Genomic DNA, 6,603 nt, shown 5'->3' on the forward strand with positions numbered 1-6,603 from the left:
ACCTACTTTGGGCTATCTGCAAATTGTAAATACATCGTTTATAAGATATTCTAGTTAGTTCGAACCTCTAGACTTGATTGTTCTGTTCCCTCTTCTCACCCCAATTACCATTTCCTAAACTGCAAATAAGCTTCCATAAACCAGAGACATTCCCAGTTCCAAATCCATTGGTACTTTCAGATTCCATCCGGGACTATTGATACCACCTAAAGGCTTTCAGGTGCATTTAGGACAAGGATTTAAGATTTTGAACCAGAGGCAGCTTTTGGCGACTTCACTGTCTGCGGGTGTGGAGCCTGCAGTTATCAGGGCAGGCGCGCTCTCCGTGCTCTCTGAGCACCAAGCATCCTTGACTGCCAGCCGCGGTCTTCACCTGGAATCCATTGAGGCCGCACAACCCAGTCCAGGCGCCAAAGTGATCCCTCTGCCCAAATACATGCACCCCACCCCGGGGTGCAGGAGGGAGTGGTGACGATGTCACCTCGTTTCACATATCTCTGGGTTGGAGCCTGGCTTGTAACCTGTCAAGGCAAGTCCACAAGTGCATTAGAGGTCCAACAGGGTACCTGGACCTCCTACACCTAAGTGAGCTGTAATTTTAATAAGCTGGATCCTATTTTGCAGTGCCTCTCACTTCATAGGAAACAGGGAAGAACTGAAAATACCTTGAGCAGAGAAAACAAAACTGTTATTTGTGGGCAAGAGAGTTTTGTTTGGTTTTGTTTTTTAGTCTGTGACCGGTGATCTGTTCAAATGTTGGTCCTAGAAATACTGGATATTGAATTACCAAAGTTTTTTTATTAACTATACAACTAATACGATAATCTTCGAGAGGCTGAAAAGAATCAGAAAATTATTATATGGCACTTATTTTATTAGGATTGTGCAGTTGATCACTTATTAATACATTCTTATTCTGTAATGCAACAGGAATACATCTGTTTTTAACTTGCTGTATAGATCATTAGTCTACCAGTCTTTCTGATCTGTTTCTGCAGTGGCAGAATAAACACCATAATTAGTGCTATTTCTGTGCTTGTATGTTCTACTTTTGTACACGTTCAGAGATGTTATTGGGTCTGCTAATGTGATGCTGGTTTTCAACTCAGGTGATTAGTGTAGGGAATTAAGTGTGTCTACTCATTATCCACTGGAGATGGCAAAGATACAGCAGACAATCAGAATCATAATTCCAAATGAAAATAAAGGATGATTCTTTAAAAGTGTTTAGAAGGGTGCACGGCAGGGCATATTTTCTTTCTTCCTGGCAAGAGTTTGTAACTGGATACGTTAACATTACTGAGAACATGAAAACATGAAACAAAAGTATTGATTCAAGAATTCACTGAAGAATCCCAGGGCACACTGGCTGGTTTTCCTTTATTCTTTCAAAGTACAAGCATTATTGGTTGTTTATGGCAGACAGGTACAACTTGGCTGGTCCTTCCCTTTATGCATGTTTCAACGTACATGAAAGAAAGTGTTATTTGTATTGTTAAATTTACATTATCTCCTCTTTAATTGCATCAGCTGCTAACTAGATCTAGAAATAATGACATTTAAAGGGAAAATGGCAACTATCTCCAGAAGACTAGAGTATAATGGAGGAATCTAATGAATGTAACCTCATAATCTTCCCTAATGGCTGAGTTTCATCATTCCCACAGATGGAGCTTGGAGAATTAAGAGTGCTGTGCCTCCCCACAGACTCCACAGATTGGCTGGCCAAGGGGAGATTTTTCTTTATGTTGCTTCAATTCACATATTGGCAATGTCTGCTCGAACTATACTAGGAAGACAAAGTGTGTGGCATTAAAAGGTGAAAGTGAAAACCCTGTGATTGCAAAAAGTCTTGCCTGTAGTTTTATACAGTGGAGGCAAAACAAAATCTCTTTGTTGAGAGACGTGGGACCAGGAATTTCAGATTACCTATAAATATTCTTTTAGGTTTAAATTGCAACAGAAAGGGAAATAAGGCTTAACCTCAGGAAAATGAGAGATTTGCACGTGTCTACAACTCGGCTTAGAAATGCCCTTATTCATTTTTTTCTCTCCTGAATGATTGGTAATATTTCCTGGAACTTTTCCTAGTCTAAGGAAATGGAAAGATGTGGGGATCCTGGGCGGGCACACCTACAACAATAGAATAGGAGATGTATTTTTTAAAATACTTGGGTCATAAGAATAGTTTCACTGTTTGATTTCTCTGCTACAATGCCTACTACCAGAGACATTATACGATGCCCAAATTCATTACTGGTGAAGAAAGCCGGGTGCATCTCAGTCATCTTGTTCCAAGGAAGCCACTTCCTTTCCTTTGTCAAAAAACTATATGTTCATTTACATACCGTAATTGTGAATATGAGCACGGGTTCATGTTTCTCTGATCACACTGATCATTTAGTCTCGGAAAATATGGACAACAGTGTCTGAGGGAACGCCAATGTCAGGTCCTATCCATATTGTATATGTATTGGATGGGCTGATAATCATGAAATTGAAATTATTTGCTTGGGTCTCATGCAAATCTTAGAAATAGGGAAGACGGTCGCTGAGGGCTCACTAGAAGAAAAAAACAACAAATAATAATAAACATAAATAATATGTTACCCATATTATTGCCAACACTGGCATTTACTCCTTCAATGATCATTGCACTTCTCTGTACCAAGCCCTGTGTTGGAGGCAAAAATTGTGAAGGAGTCCCCACAACGAGTGTTCTTTTGGGTCAGATTGTGGTTTTTAAGTTGCTGATCTAAATTTCGAAAACACCCCACGTCACTCTCTACCTTCCCCAAACTTCCGAATCCGTCTTCTGGAGGAGGGCGTCTTTACCTGGAAAAAGCCCCATGGGTCTCCTTGTAGCCCTGGGCTGACGAATAACGACCTCCCTAGATGCATTAGCAAAGGTGTTGCCCCAGTGAGTGGTAGCTGGGCATCGTTGGACCTCATTCAGCCCAGCCAGTTTACTGCCTTGGCGGAAAGAACTGGAGACAGCCTGGGCGAGGCTGAGCGGTCTCGGTTCTTCCGCACTTTGCCCCGCCTCGCCTCGCCTCCTTCCTTCCCGGGACAGTGTACCACGGTCCCCCCAGGGTGGTGGCGGCCCCGGATACTCTACAAGGCTTTAGCTGAAGGCAACAGGGCGCTTGGAGTCTGTCTGAGGGTGGAGGTGTGGTCTTGTCTTCAAGTCGTGATGCACTGCACGCACGCTTTTTTCCGCTTAGACTATTTGTTCACGGTGGGGGGTTGGTGGGAGCGATGCTAAGGCTTCTCCAGGCGACCTTTAAGAGCTCCACCCCTGTCTTCAAAAGGAAGGTTTGTACTTGCCGGCGGTTAAGGCCTCAAAAAAAAAAAAAAAAAAAAAAAGTGGGGGATGGCCATAAAGGTGAGAGGAGACTGAGGAGGAAGGCTTTACTCATGGTAACTTTCGGCCGGCGGCAGTTTTTGATCCTAAGGAAAGGGTACGGACCACATTAAACTCCCCAGAACTGCAGAATGAAAACCGAGGTGGGGGTGGGGACTGGAGAACAAGCATTCTCAGAAATCTGTATGGAAGGGAGGAGGGCGAAGAGCTTCTGGTTCTCTGGAGTCTGTTCGTAAAAGGGCATCCGAACTGGGTTTGGGAACATTGTCCCCTGGCCTTGGAGCGCGTGGAGTGGGCGGAAAGTATCCTGGCACGTGGTTACGCGTCGGTTAAAGCGGGTGCGGGGCGATTCCGACCTGGCTTCCCGCTCCCGAGTCTGCGACCCCCTGGCTGGGTGTCCACTCATTGAACCCAGGTCCAACGACGACTCGCTTCGCGCCAGGCTCTATTCAGGACGCTGGAGAAAACAGCCCTGTCATCTGAGGTCACTTAACCCCTGGGAACGTCAGTGTCTTCATAGGCAGCGCCGCAGGGTGGGACGGCTGCAGGGCCGCTATGATCCCTTCCAGCTGTCAAATATGACACGGGCGCGAATGGGTGTGCCCTCCGCTGACGGATGAGCCCCCTACTCTCGGCGGTGGGCGGGGAGAAGGACCCGATAGGCCATTTTGCTTCGGTCACTTCTAGGCAGGCGAGATACAAATGTTCCTGATGCTCAGCCTGTAAGACAAACCTGTTCGAGGGTGCGGGAACTTAACTGATCTCGGCCACAACAGGCTGCTTTTCCAAAATATTACGGCAAACCTGGGCGAAATCTCCTCTCAGAAGCATGTCCTTACCTAGCTGACCATCCTTAGTGTATGCACAGGCCTGTGTGCGGCAAGCGGGCCAGCATTAGGCCCCTTACAGCACCAGGCGACTCTTGCCCCGGCCCGGGGTCCCACTCCAGCTTGGTGCTCGGAAGAGAGACCGAATCCAGCCCGCTGGAGCGGGGCCCCCTCTGTGGCGCGGCCGTCGGCCCGAGCCGCCCCGCCCTGCAGAACGGAGACCAGCGCCCGGGGCCCGCCTCGGCACCCCGAGCGTCGTTGGCTTCCCAGTCCCAGTGTCCAGCAAAGCCTTTGTGAGCGCCTGCGGTCGCTTCCAGGCTATCTGTTTCTAGCCCGAGCTGAAAATGCAGTGAGAGGACGAGGGACTGCTCGGGCGGCCCCGGCGAGCTGGGCCGCCGGTCACCGAGCGCGCTCTGCAGCGCCAGCGAGGGCCCTTCCGGAGCCCCCGGGGGCCCCGCGCCGGGAGCCGTAGCGAGGGCACCCTCTTCGCGAGTCCCACCTCCCCGACGCTACAGGTGGCGGGCAGGGCACCCGGCCCCTCTGCCCGGCCCAGGCCTCCGACGTCTTCCTCGGCGCGGGTGGAGGGAGCGAGCCTAGCCCGCCTAAGGCCTCCTAATCCCGTCGCCCCAGCTCCTTACTCCCACCTCCCTGGGTAGGTTTAAAGCCTCCCGGTCCTTCTGGCTCATTCCTCGCGCTCCCTCCCCCGGTGCCCCCACCCTGGAGCTCAAAACCTGCGCGCGTGACTTCGCCACCGCGTTGACTAGCCCCGGTCGCTGCGGAGCTTGGGAAGGGGGGGGGAGGGGGAGGGAGGGGCTGGAGGAGATGGAGCCAGGGGAGAGGCCGTGGGTTGGGGCAAAATGATCTTCGCAGGGCTAAGCAAAAGCAGCTGCTGGTAACAGGCGCCGCCAGGGAGGGAGCGGGTTTCCCAGCCCCGGTCGCTCGCTGCTGCAGCGGGTGCACGGACGGCGGGAGCAAGCGCACGCGGGAGTGACCCGCAGCAGAGACGCGAGCTCTGTCGGCCCACCAAACCCTCGCTGGGACAGAACAGTCCCAGAGGGCTCTCCCGACCAGCCTTCTTCACCAAGGCGTGGTAAAATGCCCCCCCCCCCCCCCGCACCACTGCTCCCTCCCGAACGAGCTCTCTCCCTTCCTTGCTCGCACCCCCAGTGGGGTGCTAGAGGGAGATCAGTCAAAGTTTCACGAGGAGGTGGGGTGGAGGGCGGCAGCTGACGTCCCTGGCCTCCGTCCCCCACACCCAGCGTCCTTGCGGAGATGTGGCCAAACGCTTCGCATTGTTTCCTGAGGTCGAGCAGCAAGGACCCGTTTCACTTAGAAACACCTCTGGTTGTGTCTTTTCCCGTGTACTTCTGAGAAGTGAAATAAGGAAATGATGCCTGCTGCACTTTCAGAAGCTCATATTGGACAAGTGTTTGTAAATGCAAAAAATTAAATAAATACATAAATAAAACTTAGGAAAATTAATAAACACATGGAAATCCACGACAAGCCGTAACAACTGATTTTTATCTACCATTTTATATCCGTCTAGTATCCATCTAAATATAAAAACCCCCCGATTTTATGTAGTTTACATAAACCACAGGTATTTGGCACTTCATCTTGTGTTTTATTCCGATACATTCATGAATTGGCCATGGGCCTTCCAAACAGACTAAATACATACTTGAATCTTGGAAAAATAAAATTCAGCTCAACTTATTGCATTTACATTTTATGAAGTTTTTTTCTTAATTGGGAGCTAGTTCTCTAAAATCCCTTCACCACCCAGTTAGAGTCCTAAGGCTTTCAGCCTCTGGTTCCACTGCTTCAGTGATATCTAGTAATAAAATCTTTGCGGTCCCAGAATATAATCAATCTAGAATTTCTTTCTTTGGATGTTTACATCGTGAGGAGTTTTCGTTACAATCTTGTTAACATGTTTTGTTTAACTCCAGACATGTTAGAAAAGAAAAAAAAAACTGAACGTTCTTATGGAGAGAATATTTTTTCTTCAATCTTGATTTGACTGAGATATCAGGGGTAGCACTTTGATTTATCTTCCCTTTCCAAAGAAAATTTTGTGTTTGAATTTACTTATCAAATGATACATCCACACTGACAGCTTGTCTTTTGATTTTATTGACAATAATATAAACTTTTAGCAAATAAGAAGGTACCTTCTGAAGCAAAGCAGCTTCCAGAAGTATCTCTTTCGCGTGTCTGCCTACCTGTTCAGCTACCCAAAACAGACCATAAAAAGATGTCTTTTCATCCGCACTTCTCTCATTCTTGAAAGCTTCAGACATCTCTAAATAAGTGAAATTCGAATGCCCCATTTGAGGGAGCTTATGCATTATAGGGTCTTGGATTTGGACAAAAGAACTGTTCAAAATCTTTAGAGAAATAATCTCC

This window comes from Panthera uncia, chromosome F2, assembly GCF_023721935.1.
Source record: "Panthera uncia isolate 11264 chromosome F2, Puncia_PCG_1.0, whole genome shotgun sequence".
Lineage (NCBI taxonomy): Eukaryota > Metazoa > Chordata > Mammalia > Carnivora > Felidae > Panthera > Panthera uncia.